The sequence below is a fragment of the Nycticebus coucang genome, chromosome 9 (genome assembly GCF_027406575.1).
Source record: "Nycticebus coucang isolate mNycCou1 chromosome 9, mNycCou1.pri, whole genome shotgun sequence".
Classification (NCBI taxonomy): domain Eukaryota; kingdom Metazoa; phylum Chordata; class Mammalia; order Primates; family Lorisidae; genus Nycticebus; species Nycticebus coucang.
This window is the reverse complement of record NC_069788.1, coordinates 44,677,747-44,704,660: the sequence shown is the minus strand read 5'-3', so window position 1 is coordinate 44,704,660 and position 26,914 is coordinate 44,677,747. Positions and strand designations below refer to the sequence as shown.

General features: G+C 41.1%; 1 protein-coding gene and 1 pseudogene across 9 annotated transcripts in view; both read left to right on the top strand.

The window, feature by feature from the left end:
* The window catches only part of ANKS1A (ankyrin repeat and sterile alpha motif domain containing 1A), a 230,548-nt gene that overhangs the window by 55,615 nt on the left and 148,019 nt on the right, over positions 1 to 26,914 (top strand). The gene's annotated exons all lie outside the window — the stretch shown is intronic.
* On the top strand, positions 17,931 to 21,140 carry LOC128594427 (GTP-binding protein 4-like; annotated as a pseudogene).

Here is a 26,914-nt window from a genome sequence, read left to right as displayed (position 1 = left end):
GTGAATACACTGGGAATGTTGGCATGGCCCCCAAGGCCTCCCAGCATCTACTGTACTTGGCATAGAAAAGAAGGGTGTGTGTGGAGGGTGTATTTTTCTTTTCCTTTGTATTTATGGGTGTTAATATAAACCATTCAGCCAGGTCTATGAATTCTGATAGAAGTTAGTCAGGATCTGATTTTTGGATTTATTTTTCCTTTAGCTTTTTTTTTTTGCAGTTTTTGGCCGGGGCTGGTGTGTTTGAACCCGCCACCTCTGGCATATGGGGCCAGCACCTCACTCCGTTGAGCCACAGGCGCTGCCCTCCTTTAGCTTTTCTTTCAAATCTTTCTAGTTATTATGCATTTATAGGTTCCAGAGACCTGAGTCTCATGGCCCTCAGGACCCATTATAGTCCTCATAAAATATTTGAAGATATGTACACATTCTCTACTCCATAAAGCATCTGCAATGGTGAGCAGAGCTGCCTTCCAAAAAGCTTCTGCAAATGCATTTTCCTGTTTTTGTCATGCTTTAACCCTATCTAAAGGAGACATTCTTTGGGGGGTAACTTGTTTAGTTTAAGCTTGATATTTCCCTGCTGTTTATGTATGTGGTTTGGCAGCTTTTGGCATAGGGGCTTTTGGATGGCTCTTGCCGTTTCAAGAAAATTTGTGTGAAATGATAAAGAAGAGAGAGGAGGTGGCAAAAGGATTGGAGAGACAAAGGCAGAGGAACCTATCAATATATTTATTCATCCTACCTGATTTTAGGAGAGTCGTAATTGCCTCTACTATCACTCTTATTTTTTCTGCCCAATTATATAGATCTTTTACTCTTTATTTATTTTTTATTTTTATTTATTAAATCACAGCTGTGTACATTAATGCAGTCATGGGGTACAATGTGCTGGTTTTATATACAATTTGAACTATTTTCCTCAAACTGGTTAACATAGCCTTCACAGCATTTTCTTAGTTATTGTGTTAACACATTTATATTCTACACATAGAAAATTTCACATGTACCCTTGTAAGATGCACCATAGGTGTGGTCCCACAAATTACTCTCCCTCCACCCATCCTCTCCCCTACCCCCCTCTCCTTTCCCTATAATTGGGTTATCGCTTTTATAAGAAAGATATAAATTGGTTTCATAGTAAGACTGAGTACATTGGATACTTTTTCTTCCATTCTTGAGATACTTTGCTAAGAAGAATATGTTCCAGCTCCATCCATGTAAACATGTAAGAGGTAAAGTTTCCATCTTTCTTTAAGGCTGCATAATATTCCATGGTGTACATACACCACAATTTATTGATCCATTGGTGGGTCGATGGGCACTTGGGCTTCTTCCATGACTTAGCAATTATGAATTGGGCTGCAATAAACATTCTGGTACATATATCTTTGTTATAATGTGATTTTTGGTCTTCTGGATGTATACCTAGTAGAGGAATTGTAGGATGGAAGGGCAGGTCTATTTTTAGATCTCTAAGTGTTCTCCAAACATCTTTCCAAAAGGAACGTATTAGTGTGCATTCCCACCAGCAATGTAGAAATGTTGCCTTTTCTCCACATCCACGCCAATATCTCTGGTTTGGGGATTTTGTGATGTGAGCTAATCTTACTGGAGTTAGATGATATCTCAAAGTAGTTTTGATTAGCATTTCTCTGATGATTAAGGATGATGAGCATTTTTTCATGTGTCTGTAGGCCATGCGCCTGTCTTCTTCAGAGAAACTTCTCTTCAAGTCCCTTGCCAACCCTGAGATGGGATCACTTGTTCCTTTCTTGCTAATACGTTTGAGTTCTCTGTGGATTCTGTTTATTAAACCTTTGTTGGAGATATAACCTGCAAATATTTTCTCCCATTTTGAGGGCTGTCTGCTTGCTTTACTTACTGTGTTCTTGGCTGTGCAGAAGCTTTTTAGTTTGATCAGGTCCCAGTAGTGTATTTTTGATGCTGCTTTGGTTGCCCAGGGGATCCTCCTCATAAAATATTTGCCCAGGCCAATTTCTTCAAGAGTTTTCCCTGTATTTTCTTCTAGTATTTTTATAGTTTCATGTCTTAAGTTTATTTATTTTTTTTTTTTGTAGAGACAGAGTCTCATTGTACCGCCCTCAGGTAGAGTGCCATGATGTCACATGGCTCACAGCAACCTCTAACTCTTGGGCTTATGCGATTTTCTTGCCTCAGCCCCCCGAGCAGCTGGGATTACAGGCGCCCACCACAACGCCCGGCTATTTTTTTGCTGCAGTTTGGCCGGGGCTGGGTTTGAACCCACCACCCTCGGCCTATGGGGCCGGCGCCCTACTCACTGAGCCACAGGCGCCTAAGTTTAAATCTTTAATCCAGCAAGAGTCTATCTTAGTTAATGGTGAGAGGTGTGGGTCCAGTTTCAGTCTTCTACAGGTTGCCAGCCAGTTCACCCAGCACCATTTGTTAAATAGGGAATCTTTTCCCTGCTGAATGTTTTTTAATTGGCTTGTCAAAGATCAAATAACGGTAAGTAGCTGGGTTCATCTCTTGATTCTCTATTCTGTTCCATACATCTACCTCTCTGTTTTTGTGCCAATAGAATGCTGTTTAGATCACTATCAATTTATAGTATAGTCTGAGGTCTGGTAGCGTAATTCCTCCTGCTTTGGTTGTGTTTTTTTTTTTTTTTTTTTTTTTGCAGTTTTTGGCTGGGGCCAGGTTTGAACCCACCACCTCTGGTATATGGGGCTGGCGCCCTACTCCTTTGAGCAATAGGCACCACCCACTCCTGCTTTGTTTTTATTTCTGAGTAATATCTTGGCTATTCGAGGTTTGTTCTGATTCCATATAAAATGAAGTATTATTTTTTCGAGATCTTTAAAGTATGACAGTGGAGGTTTAATAGGGATTGCAATAAAATTGTATATTGCTTTGGGTAGTATGCACATTTTAACAATGTTGATTCTTCCCCTCCATGAGCATGGTATGTTTTTCCATTCAGGGATCCTCAAACTATAGCCTGCGGGCCACATGAGGCAGTGTGATTCTATTTGTTCCCATTTTGTTTTTTTACTTCAAAATAAGATATGTGCAGTGTGCATAGGAATTTGTTCATAGTTTGTTTTTTTTTTTTAAACTATAGTCTGGCCCTTCAACAGTCTGAGGGACAGTGAATTGGCCCCATGTTTAAAAAGTTTGAGGACCCCTGCATCTTCAGCTATTTCTTTTCTTTTGAGTTTCATAGTTCTCTTTATAGACATCTTTCACATCCTTTGTTAGGTAAACTCCAAAATATTTTAGCTTCTTTGGCACTACTGTGAATGGAATAGAGTCCTTGACTGTTTTTTCAGCTTGACTGTTGTTGGTATATATAAAGGCTACAGATTTATGAGTGTTGATTTTGTAACCTGAGAAGTTGCTGTATTCCTTGATCACTTCTAAGAGTTTTGTAGTAGAATCTCTGGTGTTTTCCAGATATACAATCATATCATCTGTGAAGAGTAAAAGTTTGATCTCCTCTGACCCTATATGGATACCCTTGATCGCTTTTTCTTCCCTAATTGCTGTGGCTAAGACTTCCATTACAATGTTAAAGAGCAATGGAGACAGTGGGCAACCTTGCCTGGTTCTTGATCTGAGTGGAAATGATTTCAATTTAACTCCATTCAGTAAGATATTGGCTGTGGGTTTGCTGTAGATGGCCTCTATTAGTTTAAGAAATGTCCCTTCTGTACCCATTTTCTTAAGTGTTCTGATCATGAAAGGATGCTGGATATTATCAAAGGCTTTTTCTGCATCAATTGAGAGAATCGTATGGTCTTTATTTTTAATTTGTTTATGTGATGAATTATATTTATAGATTTATGTATATTGAACCAGCCTTGAGACCCTGGGACAAAACCCACTTGGTCATGGTGTATAATTTGTTTGATGTGTTGCTGGATTCTGTTTGTTAGGATACTGTTGAATATTTTCGCATCAATATTCATTAATATTGGTCTATAATTTTCTTTTCTTGTTGGGTCTTTTCCTGGTTTGGGGATCAAGGTGATGTTTGCTTCATAGAATGTGTTTGGTAGTATGCCTTCTTTTTCTATATTTTAGAAAAGGTTGAGTAATACAGGTACTAGTTCTTCCTTAAAGGTTTGGTAGAATTCTGATGTTAACCCATCTGGTCCCGGGCTTTTCTTTTTAGGGAGATTTTGTATAGTTGATGCTATTTCAGAACTTGATATAGGCCTGTTCAACATTTCCACTTCATTCTGGCTAACTCTTAGAAGGTGGTGTGCCTCCGAGTATTGGTCAATTTTCTTCAGATTTTCATATTTCTGAGAATAAAGTTTCTTGTAATATTCATTAAGGATTTTTTTTTAATTTCTGAGGAGTCTGTTGTTTCATCATTACCATTTCTGGTTGACGAAATTAGAGATTTTACTCTTTTTTTTGCTCATTAGGTTAGCCAAAGGTTTATGTATTTTATTGACATTTTCAAAAAAACAAATGATTTTTGATTTATTGATCTGTTGTATAATCCTTTTATTTTCAATTTCATTTAATTCTGCTCTAATTTTGGTTATTTCTTTTCTTCTGCTGAGCTTGGGATTGGAATGTTCTTCCTTTTCCAGTTGCTTGAGATGTCCCATTAAGTTGTTAAATTCCTTTCTTTCTGTTCTCTTGAGGAAGGCTTGCAGTGCTATAAATTTATAAATTTCCCTCTTAGGAGTGCCTTTGCTGTATCCCAGAAGTTCTGATTTGTGTCTTCATTATCGTTTTGTTCCAAAAATTTGGTAACTTCCTTCTTAATCTCGTCTATGACCCAGCTATCATTCAGCATAAGGTTATTTAGCTTCCATGTTTTTGTATGAGTATGCAGATTCCTGTTGTTCCTGAGTTCAACTTTTATTCCACGATGGTCCAAGAAGATGAAAAGAATAATTTCTTTTAAATTTGCCGAGGTTAGGCTTGTGACCTAAGATGTGATCAATTTTGGAGTATGTCCTGTGGGCTGGTGAGAAGAATGTGTATTCACTTTTGTTAGGATGAAATGTTCTGTAGATGTCTGTTAAATCCAAATGTTGAATGGTTAGATTTATATCTAAAATTTCTTTGCTTAGCTTCTTAGTGGAGGATCTATCCAACACTGCCAAAGGAGTGTTAAAATCTCCGACTGTTATGGAGCTGGAGGAAATCAAGTTGCTCATGTCTGTTAAGAGTCTCTCTTATAAATTGAGGCACATTTGATTGGGTGCATAAGTGTTAATAAGTGAAATCTCATCATATTGAATGTTACCGTTAACAAATATGAAGTGACTATCCTTATTTTTCCTTACTTTTGTTGGTTTAAAGCCTATTGTATCTGCGAATAAAATTGTAATTACTTTTTTCTGGTTTCTCTTTGCCTGAAATATACTGAGTATATATTTATCTTTTAAGGTAAGATGAGATTCTTGTATCCAGCAGATACCTGTACTCAGTTTTTGTATCCAGTCAGTGAAACTGCCTCTTTAGAGGACAATTTAAGCCATTCACATTAATTGACAGAATTGATAAGCCTGGTAGAATTTTGGTTATCTAGTTTTTCGAAAGTCCAGTGGATATTTTTAATCCTTTCACCATTGTGGAAGTTAGAATTTGATCAAAAGTTTCTGAGTGAGTTACTTTTGTGGTGGAAGATTGCACTGGTCATTATGGAGGATAGGTTTGAGAATATCCTGGAGAGCTGGCAAATTTCTTCAACATGTGAATGTCATTAAAGTATTTAATTTCTCCATCATAAATGAAACTCAGTTTAGCTGGATACAGAATCCTGGGTTGAAAGTTATTTTATTTTAGATTAGAAGTCGATGACCACCCTCTTCTAGCTCGAAAGGTTTCACTAGAGAAATCTGCAGTCCTTCTAATATTCTTCCCCTTGTAGGTTATGGTTTTCTTACGTCTCGCTGCTTTCAGAATTTTCTCCTTTATATTAACTTTAGTGAAGTTAATTATGATGTGTCTCTGGGTTATCTTATTCGGGTTGAGTCGTGCTGGGGTTCTGAAACTGTCTGCTATCTGAATTCAGAATCTCGTGGCATGTCTGGGAAATTCTCCTTCATAATCTCATGAAGAAGGGCCTCTGTGCTTTGCGAAGCAACTTCGTCACCTTCAGGAATCCCTATAAAGCGAATATTAGTTTTCTTTGAATTATACCAGAGCTTTCTGAGAGAATGATCCATTTTTGCTCTCCATTTCTCTTCCTCTTTGAGCGCTTGGGAGCATTTAAAAGCTTTGTCTTCAATGTCAGAAATCCTTTCTTCTGCTTACTCCATTCTGTTACTCAGGGATTCTACTGTGTTTCTGAGATCTTTGAGGGCTGCAAATTCTTGTCTCAGTGTGTCAAAATCTTTGGGGATTTTGTCTTTTAATTCATTGTATTCTTGAGACAACTTTTGAATTGCTTCTTGAATTTCTAATTCCAACTTTACCTCCATTCTATTAATCTTATTTGCAATCCAAATTCTGAATTTGATTTCTGACATCTCAACCATTTGTTTATGAATGGGATCGTCAGTTGTGTCCGCTGTATCATTTCTTGAGGGAATTGATCTACTCTGGTTATTCATGTTACCAGAGGTTTCCCGCCGATTCTGCCCCATGACTATTTTACACCATTTTGCTAGATGAGCAGATAAGGCGAAATTGGGTTGGGGGGGCTCCTGGAGTAGTGATTAACCAGCCATTTGCCCAAGAGCTGTGACTGGTGTCTGTGCCTTTTCCCCTAGAGCTTTGCAAAGGACCCATACAGTGCTACAGCCTGAGACACTGGGGACTTCCTTATTGTGGTGAGGCTAAGTGGCTCTGTCTTTTTTTATTTTTAACTTAATTTAATTTAATTTTTTATTTTTTTGTAGTTTTTGGCCGGGGCCAGGTTTGAACCTGCCACCTATGGTATATGGGGCCAGCACCCTACTCACTGAGCCACAGGAGCTGCCCAAAGTAGCTCTGTCTTGTTTTCAGCTGATCTCTGTCCTACCCCAGTGATCAGTTACTCTGGGTTGAAGTCTCAGCTATGGAGAAATACCAGCGATTAAGTCACCCTGCCCCCACCACGGGCAACAACTGGAAAAGGAAAATCAAACCTTCCCACAACCACACCCCCAGGGTACCCCTTTGGATAGTCCTCAGGTGATTGGTCTTGTTGGAGAGATCCAAATCACTTGTTGCAGTCAGCACCCTGTCTCCAGTGAGGAAGTTCAAAAGGTCTCCATCAACTAAATAGCAGGGGTTTGCTGGCAACTTGAGTGTGAGTCGTTCTGGTCCTCCGTGGAGTCATAAGCACCAGCAAATGAATTAGTCTGGGAAGGTTGATGCCCCCTTCCTCACCTTGCACCTCTGTCACACCCATTCACTGGTAACCCCTCAGGGCTATGACCCCATTCCCTCCAATGAGCAGTTGCTCTAGGGGTTTGAGCCTGCCTGAGTCACAGAGAGATCTATGTCTCCTCGGTCAGGCCTCCACACTCTGCCACCATTTGGCAGGAGAAGATGAGGCCTGAGAACCTCGGGTAATTAATGGAAGCTGGGGTAGTTCACTTAGTTCCAGCCCTGCCCCAATTGATGTTGCTAATGCTTATATTCGCGCAGAATATGTGATTCTGTCCTGGTTGTATTCCCCTGTGGACCAGGTGCTGTTTGAGTTCACGGAAACTATGACTCAGCCCTGGTTTGTGCCGCTGCCCAGAGCTGGTGTTTGTTTCCCCTGTAGTCTGTGTTGGGGCGGGTGCAGTTAGAACTCACACTCGCCTCAGAGTTCCAGCCTCCGCCCGCCTACCTTTGTCTCAGTTATGATCCCTTGAGGGCTGGGTGTTTCTTAGGCTCACTAAAGCAGTCCTGGCGCAGCCCCGCTCTGGGAGTATGCCGTCTCTGCGCATGTGTCTTCAATTCTCCGTCCTGCCATGCTCCGCTCTGTGTTACCATCCCAGATCGATTCCACCAGTGTCTGCCACAGGAGAAGATGCCTGGCTTTCTCTGGTTGCCCAGAGAGACAGAGAGCGTCCTTCCAAAATATCCCTGGGGGTGTGAGCCCTATTGTTCTGGCTGCTGTTACTGCTGCCCTGTGCAGGGGGTGGGGGAGGTGTAGGGTGGGGGCGCCACCTCTCCCTTTTCTGTACGTTTCCTTCAGTCTACTGTTTGCTCCTTACCCCTGTGCTGCAGAATCAGCACAGACCTGCAACAGCCCATGCCCTGTCCACACCTCTCAAGAAAAGGCCCAAGAATCTGGATTCCATGGTGGGGGCAGGCTTCCAGACCTTGGAGTGAGAGTGGAGGGGAGTGCTGGGAGTTCAGAATTGCAGGTAGAGAATATATACAGTTTTATGCCTGGCAGGAGAGTGCCATGGCACCCTAGTAGGGGAAGGAGGTTTGGTTTTTAGAGGGTCTCTCCCATGGGATAAAACGGGAGGACGTTTGAACTCTGCTCGCTTGTTTGTAGAAAGTATACTGTGAGCCGTTCTCGTGGGGGAGGGGACTCCCATCAGCTTGGCAATGGATTTTGTACCTATTGTTTGTATCCTTGGGGTTGCAGCTCACCTCAGCAGGGTTGATGTGCATTCTTCAACCTTCTCTCTTGGCTCAGCTCCAAACCATCAGCTTACTTACTAAACTTCTGTCCTTTTAACTTTCCTTCTGGATGTGAGCCTCTGTGGAAAGCTGGCTCCAGTCTGCCATCTTGCCTCCAAGCCTCTTTTGCCTCTTTATTCTTGAAGAGTAATTTTTTAAAATGGTCAACTCAGCAGTTACTATAATATTTATTTCTGCTGGATTTTCTTTTCTTGTCTTTTTGGGGGTTTTGGTTTTTTTTTGAGACAGAGTCTCACTATGTTGCCCTCAGCAGAATGCTGTGGTCAGTAGCTCACAGCAACCTCAAACTCTTGGGCTCAAGTGATTCTCTTGCCTCAGCCTCCCAAGTAGCTGGGACTACAGGCGCCTGCTGCAATGCCCATATTTATTTATTTATTTATTTATTTTATTTTTTTGAGACAGAGCCTCAAGCTGTTGCCCTCAGTAGAGTGCTGTGGCATCACAGCTCACAGCAACCTCCAAATCCTGGGCTCACGTGATTCTCCTGTCTCTGCCTCCCAAGTAGCTGGGAGTACAGGTGTTCGCCACAACTCCTTGCTTTTTTGGGTTGCAGCCATCATTGTTGTTTGGTGAACCCGGGCTGGATTCCAACCCGCCAGCTCAGGTGTATGTGGCTGGTGGCTTAGCCACTTGGGCCACAGGCGCTGAGCCTCCGGCTATTTTTTTGTTGCAGTTGTCATTATTGTTTAGGTGGCCTGGACTGGGTTCAAACCTGCCACCCTTGGTGTATGTAGCTGGTGCCATAACCACTGTGCTACGGGCGCCAAGCCTCTGGTTGATTTTCAAGTGTTTTCATATTTCTTTAAATTGATTTACAAAGAGATTTATACATTACTGGTCTACATTAGCTATAATTTCACATTATCCTTTTGTTTTTCTCAGAAGCTTATCTTAACAGGCTCTTACTTTCTTTCCTGTCCTCTGTAAATGCTTTTTATGTTTTTCTCCAAAGACAGGGTCTTGCTCTGTTGCTCAGTCTGGAGTGCAGTGTCTCAGTCATAGCTCATTGCATTCTAGACTCCCAGCCTCAAGTGATTCTCCTACCTCAGCCTCCCAAGCAACTGGGACTATAGGCCTGTGCCACCACATCCAGGTAATTTTCAAAATTTTATGTAGAAATGGGTCTTGCTACATTGCCCAAGTTGTTCTTGAATTTCATTATAGATATGAGCCACTGCTCCTGGCCCATAAATGATTATTACTTTTTAAAATAAATCTCATTTGTTTTGGGTCTTTCATAAATGCTCTTTAAGCATGTTTTTCTCCCCAACATAAGATCATTCTTTTCTGCAGTTTCTGCTCATAGAATGACTTTCTTTTTTTTTTCCTTTCCTTTTTTTTTTTTTTTTTTAGACAGAAAAATTATATTATATTTGGGTAGAGTGCCTTGGCATCACAGCTCACAGCAACATCCAACTCTTGGGGTTAAGTGATTCCCTTGCCTCAACCTCCCAACTAGCTACAGGCACCTGCCACAACGCCCAGCTATTTTTTGTTGCAGTTGTCATTGTTGTTTAGCTGGCCTGTGCTAAGTTCAAACCTGTCTGCTTCGGTGTATGTGGCTGATGCCGTAACCACTGGGCTATGGCACTGGAGCCAGAATTGCTTTCTTAAAGTCCTGTTTAGCCAGTGACATTAAGGGTGATGGGGCAGAGAGTCTGGTTAGGCCCTGGCAGTGAGCAGAAAATAAGCATGTCTTTGGGCATTGGAAATTCAGACTAAAATGAACTTTCTTTAGGGTTCAGAGCAGTGATCTTTTCTCCTTTCCATTTTCCTCTTCCTCTTTCTCTTTTCTTTATTTGTTTTTTTTTTTTTTTTTTGAGACAGAGTCTCACTTTGTCACTCTTGGTAGAATACTGTGGCATCATAGCTCACAGCAATCTCAAGCTCTTCTGTTCAAGTGATTCTCTTTGCCTCAGCCTCCCAAGTAGCTCAGAGTACAGGTGCCCACCACAACATCCAGCTATTTTTAGAAATGACGTCTCGCTCTTCCTTAGGCTTGTGTGGAAACCATGAGCTCAGGCAGTCCGCCCTCCTCAGCCTCCCAGAGTGCTAGGGTTACAAGCAGAGCAGTGATTTTCAGCTGGACCAATTTGGGGAACCTTACCCTTAGATGATTGGCAGAGTCTGGAGATGTTTTTGGTTGTCACACTTCAGGATGGTAGGTGCTACTGGCGTCTGGTGGGCAGGGATGCTATACATTTCATACAATACACAAGATAGCCTCCCATAGCCAAGCTAAAGATGTCAGTAATGCCAAAGTTAAGAAACTCTGCTTTAGGGAGCATCTTGAGGGATTTTCATCACGATGGAATTAGAAAGTAAAACTATAGGAGACTGTAAAAGACTCAAGTTTCATCATATGTATTACCCTATCCTAAGCTAACGTGAAGTAAAATTATAACTAAGATTGGATTTGTGTAGTTCTTAGTCACGTATGGTTTATATCTTCTGATGGTCACGTATTATATTAATAGTAAAGAAGCTTTGGCATTCTGGGTCCTCTGCCATCCAGCAGGGGACAGAAGCGAGGGATGCTCACCTCTGAGAAGGGCAGGACATTCTGAATCTTGGACTTTTAGGAGCAAATGCCCCTTTTCTGGGTGACAGCAAGTGAAACTTACCTGTGGTAGCTGGGAAACTCTTAGAGGACCACACTGGGTCTCTCTTGACCATCCTTGCCTGTGTTGAGATGTATTTATGGGAGAAGGAATACTTCACGTGCTTCTTTAGAGTACTGTGAAAATGTAGTGTTACCAGTCTCTCTTATCCATAGCATTCCCCAAATTTAACCTTTTGAATTGTTTTGTGACCGCTTCTAAGTTGTCATGTAGTTAATTTGAATACCTCATTGTAGAATCTGAGACCCCTGGGTTATGGACTTTGAGGTGCAAATGTGTTCTGTCTCATGAGGTGGATTTTATATTGGAACATTTACATTACTTAAATGTTATTTAAAAGGTGCCACAGCACCTTGTAACATAGCCTTGTTACATTGTTGCTCCCCAACCTCCCCGAAAAGAAACGTTTTACTGCCAGCTACTGCTAAATAGCAGAGGCAGAGTCTGCCTGGGAGCTTGATTTTGCTTCCTGCCATCAATTAGAAGTATCAACAGCGTAAGTAGATAAAACACGGAAGGATGGAATAAGAGAGAAGTGTGAGCAGGAAGGAGGGTAAATGGATAGTCCATATGCTGTTGCTCACCCAGGCTGTGGAGCCCAACAAAACAGGGTTCAAAGTCAACCCTCCTGCACACTCTGTGTGCCCCGGCAGCCCGTCTATCTTCTAAATCCTAGATTCCTTTTTGTGTAAAAAAGGGATGCTAATGTGTACTGCACAAAGTTGCATTAGGGTTGAGCAAGATGTCCTGTGATGCGCTCTAATTTGTCTCTCTCCCTTTCTTTATCTTTTCCCTCTGTTCTGCTTGTTTCTGAGAACCCAGTTTCACTGCTTTTGTGGTTCTTCTCGTGGTGATTATCTACAATTTTGCAAATTTGAGGATCTCTTAAGAAGTATCATTTTGCCACATTCTCATTATCACAGTCACAGATGTGACTGGGTCCCCTTTCTAGTTGGTTAAGCTACCCATCCAAAATGACCCTTCTTCCTTCTTAACTTTAGTTGAAAGAAGGACTTTATGCTTATTTCAAATAAAGGCTGTTGTTGATACTGGACCTTCATGACTATACAAGTTCTATCTTTATATAGAGGACCCTATTCCCTCCCCTTCTACATTTTTACTCCCTACAAATGGTATTACTTCATTGGAGCTACAGTCTTAAGTGGTATTTAAATCTTAAAAAAAAAACCCAAGTGACTCAAAATAGAAGGAAACTGATGTACTTGTTTATTCCACCCAGTTAGGGCAAGGGATGAAGCCAGTTTGCCTAGTATTCTTTCCTTCATTGAGGAAAGTCCCCTATAATCTATGCAGGTCTGGGAAAATTTGTGCTTGGATGAACATGTGGGTTGGCTCAATAAATAACACCCCTTTCTGTGAAGGACACTTCCAGAGAGCTAAAGGGTAGGGAAATACTTGCCATGTGTGGGTCACCAGCTGTGTAAAGAGAACCTTACTTCCATGTTGTAATATGGGTCAGTACTTCTTTTTTTTTTTTTTTGAGACAGTCTCAAGCTGTCGCCTGGGTAGAGTGCTGTGGCGTCACAGCTCACAGCAACCTCCAACTCTTGTGCTTAAGTGATTCTTTTGACTCATACCCCCACGTAGCTCCACCACAACGTCCAGCTTTTATTTATTTTTTTTTAAGTTGTAGTTGTCATTGTTTGGCAGGCCTGGGCTGGTTTGGAACCCATCAGCTCTGCTTGAGCTACAGGCGCCGAGCCTCAGTACTTCTTCTTTATTGTCAAATAGTATCTCATCGTATGGATGTATCGTATTTTGTTTATCTATTCATCAGTTAATGGAAATTTAGGTTTTTTCATGTTTTATTATGAATAATGCTATTTTGAACGTATGTACAGGTTTCATGTATATGTGTGCTTTCATTTCTCTTGGAGTGAATCGCTGAGTTATATGGTAACTCTATATTTAAATTTTTGGTTTTCAAAGTGGCTGTATCTTTGTGGCTAGTCACAGTCCCACCAGTAATATAAAAGGTTCTAATTTCTCCACGTACTCACTGACACTTGTTATTGTTTGTTTTACTTTAGCCATCTCACGTGGGTATAAAGTGATTTTTGATTTGCATTTCCCTCTTGACTAACGATAGTGAACATTTTTTCGTGTGCTTATTAGCCATTTGTATATCTTATTTGGAAAGATGTCTTTCAACTCCTGTGGACATATTTGAATTGGGTTATTTGTCTCTTATTGTTAAGTATATGAGTAGTTCCTCTTTGAAAGTTGTGTGTGGCAGCTAGAAATTAAATGTCTATTACTGATCATTCTGTCACTACTTTTGTGGACAAAATGTCATTAGCTAAATAGATTTTTTTTTTTTTTTTTTATAGAGACAGAGTTTCTCTTTATCACCCTCGGTAGAGTGCCATGGCGTTACACAGCTCACAGCAACCTCCAACTCCTGGGCTTCGGCGATTCTCCTGCCTCAGCCTCCCGAGTAGCTGGGACTACAGGCGCCCGCCACAACGCCCGGCTATTTTTTGGTTGCAGTTTGGCCGGGGCCGGGTTCGAACCCGTCACCCTCAGTATATGGGGCCGGCGCCCTGCTCACTGAGCCATAGGCGCCGCCCAGCTAAATAGATTTTTTAAAAAATTAGCTATTAGTAGTGGAAGCATAAAGATTTTAATTAATTAGTTTATTTATTTAGTTATTTGAGACACAGGTCTCACTGTGTCACCCTTTGGTAGAGTGCTGTGGCATCACAGCTCACAGCAACCTCAAACTCTTTAGCTTAAGTGATTCTCTTGCCTCAGCCTCCTAAATAGCTGGGACTACAGCGCCCGCCACAATGCCCAGCTGTTTTTTTTGGTTGTTGGTGTCATTGGTTGTTTAGCAGGTCCAGGCCGGGTTTGAACCCACCAGCCACAGTGCATGTGGCCGGTGCACTAACCACTAAGCTCTTAAATGCAAGGTGGCAGAGGGGTCATGCATAGAGCATGGAAAAAAGGCTGTTTTGGATTTATACATGGAAACTGTATCAGTGTTCTGGAAGCAAATACCTTCCTTCACACACTTGACTTCCTTGAATATTATACTAATGTCTAGTTTTTGTTTTTGTTTTTTTCTTTTAATTTTTTTTTTTTTTTTTTTTTGTAGAGACAGAGTCTCACTTTACCACCTTCAGTAGAGTGCCAAAATGATGTTACAGGACTCACAGCAACCTCTAGCTCTTGGGCTTCAGTGATTCTCCTGCCTCAGCCTCCCGAGCAGCTGGGACTACAGGGGCCCGCCACAACGCCCTACTATGTTTTTTTTCTTGAGATAGTCTCACTGTGTCGCCCTTGGTAGAGTGCTGTGCCATCACAGCTCACAGCAACCTCCAACTCTTGGGCTCAGCGATTCTCTTGCCTCAGCCTCCTGAGTAGCTGGAACTACTGGCATGTGCCACAACACCTGGCTGGGTTTTTTTTGTTGTAGTTGTCATTGTTGTTTGGCAGGCCTGGGCTGAGTTTAAACCTGCCAGCCCCAGTGTATATGGCTGTCGCTCTAGCTACTGATCTACAGCCACTGAGCCCAGTGTCTATGTTTCTTCTAACTCTTTTGTAGTCTTGACTGACATCTTATAAAAGAATAATGCCTTTGAAAAAATACCAACAAGTTATATGGAATTAATGCTTTTAAACATTATTTGTGCTTGAGATTCTTGTGATTTTCTTTGAGTATGGCAGTTAGTGGCCAGTATTTTAGGACTGCTCTTCCAGAAATTGTGGACCTAGACCAGGATACCATGGAGAATCAACTTGTAGAAAGGGAGAAGAATTGAAGAACCAGCTGGATAACTTTATATTCTGGGGAGTTGAAAGCTTTGTTTTTTTTTTTTTTTTTCAATTTGTTGTTTTTACAAATTGAATCATTTTCCAGAGTTGATGAGGAAGGAAGCCCTCATTTTAGTTCCCATGATACTTCCACGACACTAAGGTGAAACAGGTTTTTAAATCACTGAAGTCTTTGGAGCTTGCTGAGAATTTTGGTTAGCTTTAAATTATTTTGGCATTACTCAAGGGCCCTGTCTGGTTATTGTCTATTTTCTCGTTCCCAGTTGTATCGGAGTATAGGCATGCTGCCTACATCCCTTTCCCTAGAACCTTATGCAAGAAAAAAATGCCTTGCAACTTTGTCTCATAGTAAGTGTTGGAAACTGGGCTTCATGATGAATTGGCTCTGAACCAGGGTTCCCTTGCTTTTACACTTGTGGAACCTGTTGCTTTTGGCTAAGGCATTTGAAGAAAAAAAATGTCTGCATCTCACCTAAATCAATCTTATCTTATTCTTGTCTCTTCACCTCCCACACATACCTGTTTTCCTCTTTTTCCTTCCCATTTTATTTTATAAGATTGTTGCAGTTCATTTTTTGGAGTTATTTCAAATATCCCCTTCCCTCAGATTTCTTCTTTCATCTGTTTTTAGATGGCTGTGTGAGGCTACTTGTATTTACTATAATGTAAGAAAATATTTCTGAGTTTTGTCCATTAGACATGCTTAGATTTGAGTCTCTTTTTATGCTTCTCTGGACAGGAATGGACCAGTTTACATTTTTTTTTTTTTTTTTTTGTAGAGACAGAGTCTCACTGTACTGCCCTCGGGTAGAGTGCCGTGGCGTCACACGGCTCACAGCAACCTCTAACTCTTGGGCTTACGCGATTCTCTTGCCTCAGCCTCCCGAGCAGCTGGGACTACAGGCGCCTGCCACAACGCCTGGCTATTTTTTTGTTGCAGTTTGGCCGGGGCTGGGTTTGAACCCACCACCCTCAGCATATGGGGCCGGCGCCCTACTCACTGAGCCACAGGCGCCGCCCAACCAGTTTACATTTTTAATGTTCTATCTTCAGAATCAAAAGTGGGACTGCCCTGGTGTTAATTTGCATTAAAAACTGCTGAGAGGATCAGGAGAGCTGGGACTTGCTGATGTTGTTGAACTTGTTGCTTATGCTTAAATATGAGAAAGGGAACTGCTTAAAATATTTGAGGTTCTCTTTCCGGTAACTTTAGTTGACTCCCATCTTTAAAACAAATACTGGCTTATTGTACCCTCAATGAATCCCCAACAATAAAAAAAAAAAGAATTGAAAAAAAAAATACTGAAGACATAAAATTTTAAATTAATATATATCACTAAAAGTCCTGGTGGGTAAAATACACACCAGCTTTATAATATTAAAATTAATATATATCACTAAAAGTCCTGGTAGGTAAAATACACACCAGCTTTATAATATTAAAAGCTTCATTAAAGGCTGGGTGTGGTGGTTCATGTCTATAATTCTAGTACTCTGGAAGGCTAAGGCTGGTGGATTGCTTGAGCTCACAGGTTTGAGACCAGCCTGAGCAAGAGGAGACCCCTGTCTCTAAAAATAGTTGGGCATTGTGGTGGGCGCCTCCAGCTACTCTGGAGGCTGAGGCAAGAGAATCATTTAAGCACAAAAGTTGGAGGTTGCTGTGAGTTGTGACACCATGGCACTCTACCGGCCGACAAAATGAGGTGTCTGGAAAAAAGAAAAAGCTAGCTTCATTGATTCATCTTATGTTTGGCCATCAGTTGTGTAAGGAGAACCTTGAAAGAAAGACAGTACAAGTTACTTACTTCAAATACTTCTCTGGCCAAGTATGGTGGCTCACACCTGTAATACCAGCACTTTGAGAAGCCAAGGTGGGAGGATCTCTTGAGGCTAGGAGTTTGAAATCATCCTGGGCAACACAGTGAGGCCCCAACTCTATAAAAAGTTAAAAAATTAGACAAGCATCATGCCACATCCTGGTAGTCCTAGCTACTGTGGAGCCTGATGCAAGAGGATCACTTGATGCCAAGGATTCAGGGGTACTGTGAACTATGATAACTATGATTGTGTTACTGTACTCCAGCTTGGGTGACAGAACTAGACCCTGTCTCTAAAAAAAAAATGAATAAAGGGCGGCGCCTGTGGCTCAAAGGGGTAGGGTGCCGGCCCCATATGCTGGAGGTGGCGGGTTCAAACCCAGCCCCAGCCAAAAACTGCAAAAGAATAAAATTAAAAAAAAAAAAAAAGAATAAAAAAATAATAGTAACTCCTCTAGTGAAGTGGTGATGAGGTTAGTGGTGTGTCCCAGAAGCTAGTAAGGGGGTTTCAGAAACTTATTTTATCATTATTATTATTATTTTGCAGTTTTGGCTGGGGCTGAACTTGACCTTGCCACCCCCGGTATATTGGGGCCAGCGCCCTACTCCTTGAGCCACAGGCGCTGCCCTTAGGAACTTACTTTAGAGTGTGTATAACCCCCTGATATGTAGTGTGCTTTGAAGGAGTACGTGTGCCATCCAGCTTTACCTCAGTGGGGGGATTTAGACAAGCACAGCAGTAGCAGTAGAATGACCTCCACTGCTGTGAGGCAGAGACACTGGAGTGTAAGATACTGACTGTGCCTGTCCCACAGTGGAGAGGTGCCTCTTGCCTTTGCAACAGATGGGAATACTCAAGCCTATGACTATCAAGGGGAGGCTGGTGAAGGTCCTCCAAATATTGATGGCTCACAATATAGTTTTGAAGTCATGATCTTCAGATTTTCTATACCCTTTCCAGCCAGAAGGGAAAAAAATAATCAACTCTTCCTTCAACTGTTTGTTTGCTTCCATTGCCAAGCCTTTTGTCACACTGTCACAGTGCCTAAAATATGTTTCTTTTCTTTTTTTTTTTTTTGTGAGACAGAGTCTCACTATGTAGCCCTTGGTAGAGTGCTGTGGCATCACAGCTCACAGCAACCTCCCACTCTTGGGCTTATGTGATTATCTTGCCTCAGCCTCTCGAGTAGCTAGGACTACAAGCACCTGCCACAACGCCTGTCTATTTTTCGGTTGCAATTGTCATTGTTGTTTTAGCAGGCCCAGGCCAGGCTCAAACTCACAAGCTTTGGTGTATGTGGCCGACACCCTACTCACTGAGCTACTGGTGCTGAGCCTATGTTTCTTTTCTTAATGGTATAAGTGCTACCATAATTTCAAACCAACACTGGGTCTTCTCAAAGTCTCTTAAGAAGTCTGTAATACATCATAAAAGAGTGTTAGTTCATTCACTGCATCCCCCAACAAGTATAGAACTAATGGTCCCTTTGCTGTCAATTAATGTGAAATATGTCCCTCATGGTACCTAGATAAGCAAATTCCTTGGGAGCTAAGATTTAATAAGACACTACTCTTATTTGAAAAATAAAATTTAGGTAGTGCAGCTGGCATGATGCACTACAACTTCAAGAAGATCACAGTGGTGCCGTCAGCCAAGGACTTTACTGACCTGACATTATCGAAGACTCAATGAAAGACTCCCAACATTTATCCATAAACATTACCAAATTTATTGACTCAGATGTTTTTACATGAGAAAAGTCTAATTTACTCAACAGAATTATCATGAAAGATTCTCACAGATTTCCCCAAATTGGATGACATCTGCCCATTCTACACTGATGTGATGAATATTCTCTATGACAAGGACCATTACAAGTTGGCTCTAAGACAAATAAATATTTGCCGAAACTCTAGTGGACAATGCTGCTAAAGATTATGTGTGGCTTATGAAGTATGGTGACTCTTTGTACTGCTGCAAGCAGTTGAAGTGGGTCTCGCTTGGACGCATGTGCTCCATGATCAGGAAGCAGAGGCAGAGCCTGGAGTAACTGGAGCAAGCGTGTCAGCATTTATCCTGTTTCCCAGCCATCGATCCAAATCCAGGACTCTGCTTCTGTGTGGGTACCTGAACGTCCGGAAATCCAGCTTCATCAATAAGGTGATGAGAGTGGACATTGATGTTTAGCAGGCCTACATGTTCACGATCAAGTCTCTGTTGGACACTTGAATTACAGCTACCTGCGGTGACAGGTTATTGACACACTGGAGATTTTGAATCACCCTTGGAGGATCAGAACACCATCGAGATGCAGGACATCACAGCCTGGGCCCACCTGCGAGCTGCAGTCCTATATGTGATGGATCTGTCTGAGCAGTGTAGCCACAGGCTGAAGGAGCAGCTGGAGGTCTTCCAGAACATATGGCCCCTCTTAATCAACAAACCTGTTATAGTTGTGGCAGACAAATGTGATGTGAAGAGAATAGCTGAACTTTGTGAAGATGATCAGAAAATTTTCATGGACTTGCAGGCTGAAGGATTCCCTGTGATAGAAACCAGCACCCTGACCAAGGAGGGCATCCATCAAGGTGAAAACAAAGGCTTATGACACAGGCTTTTGGCTCATCAAGTGGAAACCGAAATGAGGGAAATAAACTAAGGGGCTGAACAGACTGCATTTAGCTGTCCCAAATAAGTGAGATAAGGAGAGGCCCCTGTTCATCCCAGAAGGCATGGTGGTACGCAGGAAGAGGATGGAGATGGAGGAGTCCAAGAAGAGGGAACGAGATCTTGAACTAGAAATGGGAGACAATTATATTTTGGATCTTCAGAAGTACCTGGATTTAATGAATTCTGAAAAATGCCATAAGATATCAGAGATCTGGGAAGACCATAATATAGCTGATTATGTTGATTCAGCTATCATGAGGAAATTGGAAGAGTTAGGAAAAGAAGAACTAAGAACAGCAGCAGGAGAGAGAGTACAAGCAGTGAGTCTGAGAGTGAGGATGAGGAGATGGTGGAGACCGGACAGCTGATGAAACAAATCAGAGAAAAAAAGAAGTTGAAAATTCTGGAATCCAAGGAAAAAAATACACAGGAAGCCAGGATGTGAGTGGTTTAAGGAGAATGAGATGCATAGTCTTGGTGTTGACATGGATGGGAAAGACGACGCCCACTATGTGGTCCCTGTAAGAAGGTCTCAGAGCGCCACCTGGAAGAGAAAATAGGAAGACTTTATTCCACCCTCTTCTGTGGCCCGGAGTTAAACTCCACATAATGTTTGTGCATGATGTCAAAATAATGAAGAAAGCCAAGATGATGATGAATGCTGAGAAGAAAATGAATTGCCTGGGGAAGAGAGGCGAGGTGGACAGGCACGAGTTGAACATGAAGCCAAAGCACTTGCTCTCCAAGAAGAGGAGAGCTGGTAAAAAGGACAGGAGAGGGCAGCGCCTGTGGCTCAAGGAATAGGGCGCCGGCCCCATATACGGGGGTGGCGGGTTGAAGCCTGGCCCTGGCCAAAACTGCAAAAAAAAAAAGGACAGGAGATAGCAGCCTCGCCCAACAAGGTCGACAGGCTTTTGCTGTTAGTTTTTTGGTTTGGTCTGGTGTTTCATAAAAATGGGAGTTGTAACTTGTAAGCTGAGAAAAACCACAAACATAACTGAAGCGTTTGTTGCTTTGCTGAAAGCTGTGGTTAAGTCTGTTGATGTGGGAATTTTCGTTACTATGTAGTATTACAGCTATTTTACCCTGTTTCCCTGAAAATAAGACATCCTTCGAAAAGAAGACCTACTTACAGGAAAGATAAGATGTCCCCTGAAAATAAGACCTAGTGCATCTTTGGGAGCACACCTTAAAATAAGACACTCTTATTTTTGGGGAAACAGGGTAGTAGACAGTGGTCCTGCAATGTCAGATTTGCTTCAGATTTGCAGAACTGGAATGATTATTGGGATGACTATGTTGTTTTTGATGGAGAAGTACCACATTTTTCTCCAAGGAGGGAACTTGTGCTTTATCACACATGTATAGTCCTTTCTGTGAAGAAGGCATCTCCTCTTGGTGTGGGCAGAAGGTTCCTGTCCTTATCACAGGGGAGGGAGGGAGAGACTGGTTTGTGAGCGCATCAACTCTGTGCTTAAAATATTCGATTAAATTATTTTCCAGTCCAAAAAAGAAAAGAAAAAAAAAGCTTAAGACCGATATGTAGCTTCATCTATTCGGCAGATGCTTTATCCAGTACCCTCTATGTACAAGGCGCTATGTGAGGTACTAGGCAGATATAAAGATAATCTTACGTGGATGAACCTTACTGTCAAGAGGCTTAGAGTCTAGATAACGTATATACATGTATATATATGTATGTATATATACATGTATCCGTAAGTATGTATGTAATATGTATACGTGTTGCATTACTTTTTACTCATTTGTTAAACAGATAAAGTAAAATGGAAGTTCAGAGAAAAGAAGATAGTTCTTTTAGATATGTATGTTATGACTTTGGACTTGGAGCCAGAGTACCTGGGTTCAAATCCTGTTTTAGAACTTATTGTAGGGCTCTTGCACAAATTATTTTATTTCTTTAAGACCCCATTTCTACATCTGATAAATAGAGATACCACAAGTGTAGAGATACCACAAAAAGTACCTAAGTACCCCCTTCGCAGGGTACTTGTAAAGGTAAGGCCCTTAGCAGTAGGGCCTTATTATGTGGATGCATAGTAGACCTTGTTATGTGGATGGAAAGTAAGAGAGGCTATTGTGGAGGCTATGGTCTTTCAAGGAGGAGGAGAACTGAGGCTTGAGATGTGAGAAGAAAGGGAGATGAGGAAGTTGGAGAAGCTGTGTATGTTTGGAGAACAGCTAAATTTTGCCGAATCATTGGCGAGGGGATGATATAAAGAAATAACAAAGATAGTATGATCAGAAAAAGTAAGTTATGGCTGGTTCACAGAAGGCATCAAATCTTTCATTGGGTCATTTTGACCTCATTCTGAAGGTTGAAGGGTGTCACTGAAGGTTTTAGAGTGGGCTAGTAATAATCAGACGCTAGCATTAGCAAAATTAATCTGGGAATAAGCTAATCAATTTATAGTAGGGAAACTTAGTAGGACAAGGTCCTGAGCACCTAAACTAAGTCAATTAACCTCACAGCCTTTTGTGGTTCTCTACCTTTGTCCCATTTATATCATGGACACTGTCATTGTATTTTCAATGGTGGCTTTTACATTCTTTTCTCCATCTTACCCCACATTTCCCTCTGTAGTGACCTCTTTTCCACTCAGGGCACATATTGACCTGTTCTTTTGTCTTTTCCTCCATCTAAGCTGGGTAATGTCCAATATGTCATTTACTCATAATTAAATAAAATACAGTCAAAGCAAATGCATTACTTCTCATCCATTTTAGAGCACATTTGAAGCCATTTATTTTTAATTGGAGTTTAAAAGGCTTTTCTTTTCTTTAGAATAATTTCAGGCATCAAGCAGGTAGAGAACAATCCTTTTAGGCCTATTCAACTGGCCTGAAAAAAAATCAATCTTATTTAGGCTCTTTTGGAATAAGAAGTTAGGGGCAGTCTCCAGTATCTTTCCCTTGAGGAATGGGGTGAAATTGCTCTGTGAAAAGGGCCATCTTACTGCCCCTGCCCTGGCACAAATCATCCTGTTCCTTGTGTACATGCCCGTCAGTGGATAAATGCATTAGTCAGGTGCTGCTTATGGCCATAGCCTTGTGCTGTGCTCACTGCTTCCATCCCTCGCTCCAGAAGTCTATTTCTGTCACATTTGAATTTTAATTTTTTACTTAGTTATATTTGTTTTCTGATTTCTGGGATACCCCAGTGGCTCCTATATTGTTTTGTTTTCTCTCCAAGTCTGGAAGAGTCTTACAATACCTTATAGGGTAATGTGAAACTTACCCTATAAGTGGTTGTAGTTCTAGAGCAGTGATTCTCAACCTTCCTAATGCTGTGACCCTTCATTTTTTTATTTTTTATTTTTTTGCAGTTTTTGGCCGGGGCTGGGTTTGAACCCGCCACCTCCAGCATATGGGGCTGGTGCCCTACTCTGTTGAGCCACAGGAGCCTCTACTTCAGCAGTTCTCAACCTGTGGGTCACAACCCCCTTTTAACAATGCAAATACATTGTGGCATTAGGAAGGTTGAGAACCACTCCTCTACTTGTTTCCAAAATTGTTAAAAATAGTGAAATACAGAGTGAGACAGGTGGAGGTAGAAATAATCACCTTTGTTAGCCGTAAAAGTGATTGGCAGTTGTGGCCTTGATCTGCAGCCAAATGAGCTCCCTAACATTTACTGCCTGAAGTAGACAAACTTACAGACCAATCACTGGCTCAGCTGTTCTAGGAGCCTTTCTCTGTAGGGTAGGCCCTTTACTTCTTGGGAAGGATCAGGTCAGAACACATGCCTCCTGCAGACAGGGCAGTGGAGTTTCTCCAGCAGCTTCACTAGAGTGGTTTTACAAGTCTTCTCAACAAACTTACTTAATTTTATCAGGTTTGTGGAATTTGCTTGTAGCGCTTGTGTTAGTGCATATGCATTCAGTAAAATTTTTTATTGTGTACAAATGCAGTTTGTTTTGGCAGTATTATGATATGCACTGTGGTGAAGTAATTAGTTGCCTTCTGCCATTTGCTTCCAAGTGACTGGAAATAAGTACTTGGGAATATGCTAAGTGCAGTTAGTGCTTTTCATATGCAGTATTCACATGGTATTTGTTAATAGTTTCCTCATTCTGCTTAGAAATATTTGTAAAGTAGATGATGGTGCAAAAATCAGCCACAGTAAGTTTGAAGAGTAAGGAATATTTTATATTTCTGTGGCCTTTCCCCATCTTGCTCATCTAAAAAATATGAAATATGATTATTGCTTCCCACCACTGTGGGCAGTGGTTGAAGCCACTTGACCAGGCTTTGGAAGAAGCTTTGCCATGCAAGCTAGCACAATGAGTTTTAGTTTTCTTGTTCCTGGTTAAGTGGCCAGTAATGCTCTCCATTTCCAGAGTTGGTTTCTCAGGGACTGTTCACTTGTCTTTCTGGCCAAGAATAGTTGCAAGATAAGCAGCTATGTGGATTTAAGAACAGAGTGTATTTTGCACTGTCTGATGAGTACATTGTGTCTCCAAAGTTGAGATTCCACACAGTGAGCTCTGGAAAACAACTGGTAAATTCAGTAGATAATGAAAAGATTAATTATACATTCCTTATCTTGGCTGAACACTGTGTTGACTGATGTAGTTCACTGACCTGAAGATGGAACCAGGAAGCCTGGAATGTGATGTTTCACGTTGTTTCTCTTAGAAAATGTATTTAATCAACATGCAGTGTTCAGGGTGATATATTTGATATGACCTTTGTTCTTGAGGCACCAGTGGGAGTCGGCATATGACACACATGATGGGAATTTGAGAGGAAAAATGGAAATGAGAGAATTTAATTTGAGTCAGTTTATATAATTGAGAAAATTTTTTTCTGATGTAATATACTCTTTTTTATATGTTTGCTAGAAAATCAAGCGAACCCAGATTAGGAGTGCTATTGATTCTAACTCTACTAAAGCAAAAATATCATTTAAATATTATTAAAATATTACATCCTCATAATGAAAAAAATCAAACAATGTCAAAATCTATAGTGTCTCTTCTTCCCTTTAATCCCTTTAACAGTTTTTTATGTATATTTTTTCAGATTTTTTTCCATTCATACAAAAATATATTCCATTTTTATTTTGATGATGGTACATAATCTGTAGCTTGTAGTTTTCCACTTAATATATTATTGATATTAATTAATTGAGTTTCTATCATGAATGAGTGTTGAATCGCACTAGATAGAGTGTCGCCCTGGGAAGAGTGCTGTGGTGTCATCATAGCTCACAGCAACCTCAAACCCCTGGGCTTAAGTGATCTTGCCTCAGCCTCCTGAGTGGCTGACTACAAGGACCTGCCACAACATCCAGCTAATTTTTGTATTTTTAGTAGAGACAAGATCTTGTTCTTGCTCAGGCTGGTTTTGAACTCCTTAGCTCAAGCAATTCACCTGCCTTGGCCTCCCAGAGTACCAGAGGAGCCACTGCGCCCAGCCTGCAAATTTTTTTTAATGAAAAATTTTAGCTAATGACTTTTCTTTTTTTAATCTGTTAATGGTAAGACTCTGGACAGTGTAAGGTACTGACTGTGCCTGTCTCACAGCAAAGAGGTGCCTCTCTGCAGGGCCCCTTTTGCCTTTATAGCAGATGAGAACACTGAGGTCTGTGACTGTCAAGGGGAGGCTGGTGAAGGTCTTCCAACTGTTGGTGGCTCAGGATATAGTATTGAAGTCACTATCAGATTCTCTGATGTTCAACGCCCCTGACATTCCTGGGATAACTAGTCATTTCTTGGAATTGACAACTGCCCATTCTTTAAAGACATTCGAGGGAGGTCACAGTGTAGCAGAATGTATGATCTAGGCTAGGAAGTCTGAAAGGGACTTGGTCTAACTTGTGCTATGTATGTGACTGAGCACTCATTTTATGGAGCCAGAGGAAATTATGTAAGAGATCCAGCACCTCCAGGAGCTGTTCTCAGTGTAGTTGCTATGGTAGTTAGAGGTGATAACATTTAATGAGAGGTTAATAATATCATTAGCCTACAAAGTTTTAGATTCTAAGTTACATTCATACTATTTGCAATCTTGAGGGGTTTTAAATGCCTTGGTGTCTTTAATTTGGGGAGTTAATTATGTTTCATTTCCTTTCATAGTTTTTCCAAGGAGAGTTTAGTAGTCAGGTGGAATTTCTCATACCATTTTCCAGTTAAGATATTTGCTTTTCTTTTGAGCACTAAGTCAAACCTTGGCCATCTCTCATTTTCCTGAGGAAGTGAAAGTTTTCTCCACTTTACTAGCTCTTTCTAGAACAGTGGTTCTCAGCCTTCCTAATGCCTTGGCCCTTTAATACAGTTCCTGCTGGGTCGTGACCCACAGGTTGAGAACCGCTGGTCTAGAACAACTGATGAACTTGGTACACAGCAGAGTAATTGGAGATTTGCTATGAACAGTCATCACAAGTGGCAAGAGTTTGAGTAGTTACTTGGCTCTAAGGCAGCAGTTCTCAACCTGTGGGTTGTGACCCACAGGAACTGTATTAAAGTGCCGTGGCATTAGGAAGGTTGAGAACCGCTGCTCTAAGGCCTAGTCTGAGGTTAATAACTTAAAAAATATGATCTATTGGCTTCTAGGAGCTAAGACAGATGATGAAGCGTTTAGGTTTTATGCCCCCAATTTGAAGAGTGTATGTTAGATGATCTTTATAGTTTCATTGAGCTCCATGAAATTTTCATTTTGTGTGAATGTACCTACCTACTTCTCTAAGACTGATCCCTTAATTGAGACCTGACTTCTGCAGACAGGATAGGATCTTGACTTGTTTATAATTTGTGCCAACTTTGTTGGTTTGTGCCTCTTTTCATCCTGATGCAGATGTTTTCTTCTTGTATTTTGGATGGTATAATGTACATTGTTACTTTTATCATTATTTACTTTTAGGGAGTGTGGGATTTTTTTTTATAGACTGAATTGTTTTAGATTTATAGAAAAATTGTTCAGAGAGTACAGAGAGTTACAGAGAGTTCCATATACCTCTCCCTTGCCTATTCCCAGTGTCCCCATTATTAACATTTTGTTTGTGTTGTATTAATATCTATAATATGTGATGTATTTGTTATAATTGATGAGCCAGTATTGATATGTTATTATTAACTAAGGTCCATTAGGTTTCACTCTTTGTGTTGTATAGTTCTATGGATTTTGACAAATGTATTATGTCTCACCATCCTGCAGAATAATTTCACTGCCCAAAGAATGCTGTGTGCTCCATTTGTTCATCCATCTCCCCATCCCCTGAACTGCTGGCAAGCACTGATCTTCTTACTATCTCTATAATTTTGCCATTACTGAAATGTCATATATAGTTGGAATAATATAGTATTTAGACTTTCCAGACAGGCTTCTTTCACATAGCACTTAATTTCAGTTCATTGCTGGTATATAGGAAAGCCATCAACTTTTGTACATTAACCTTACATTCT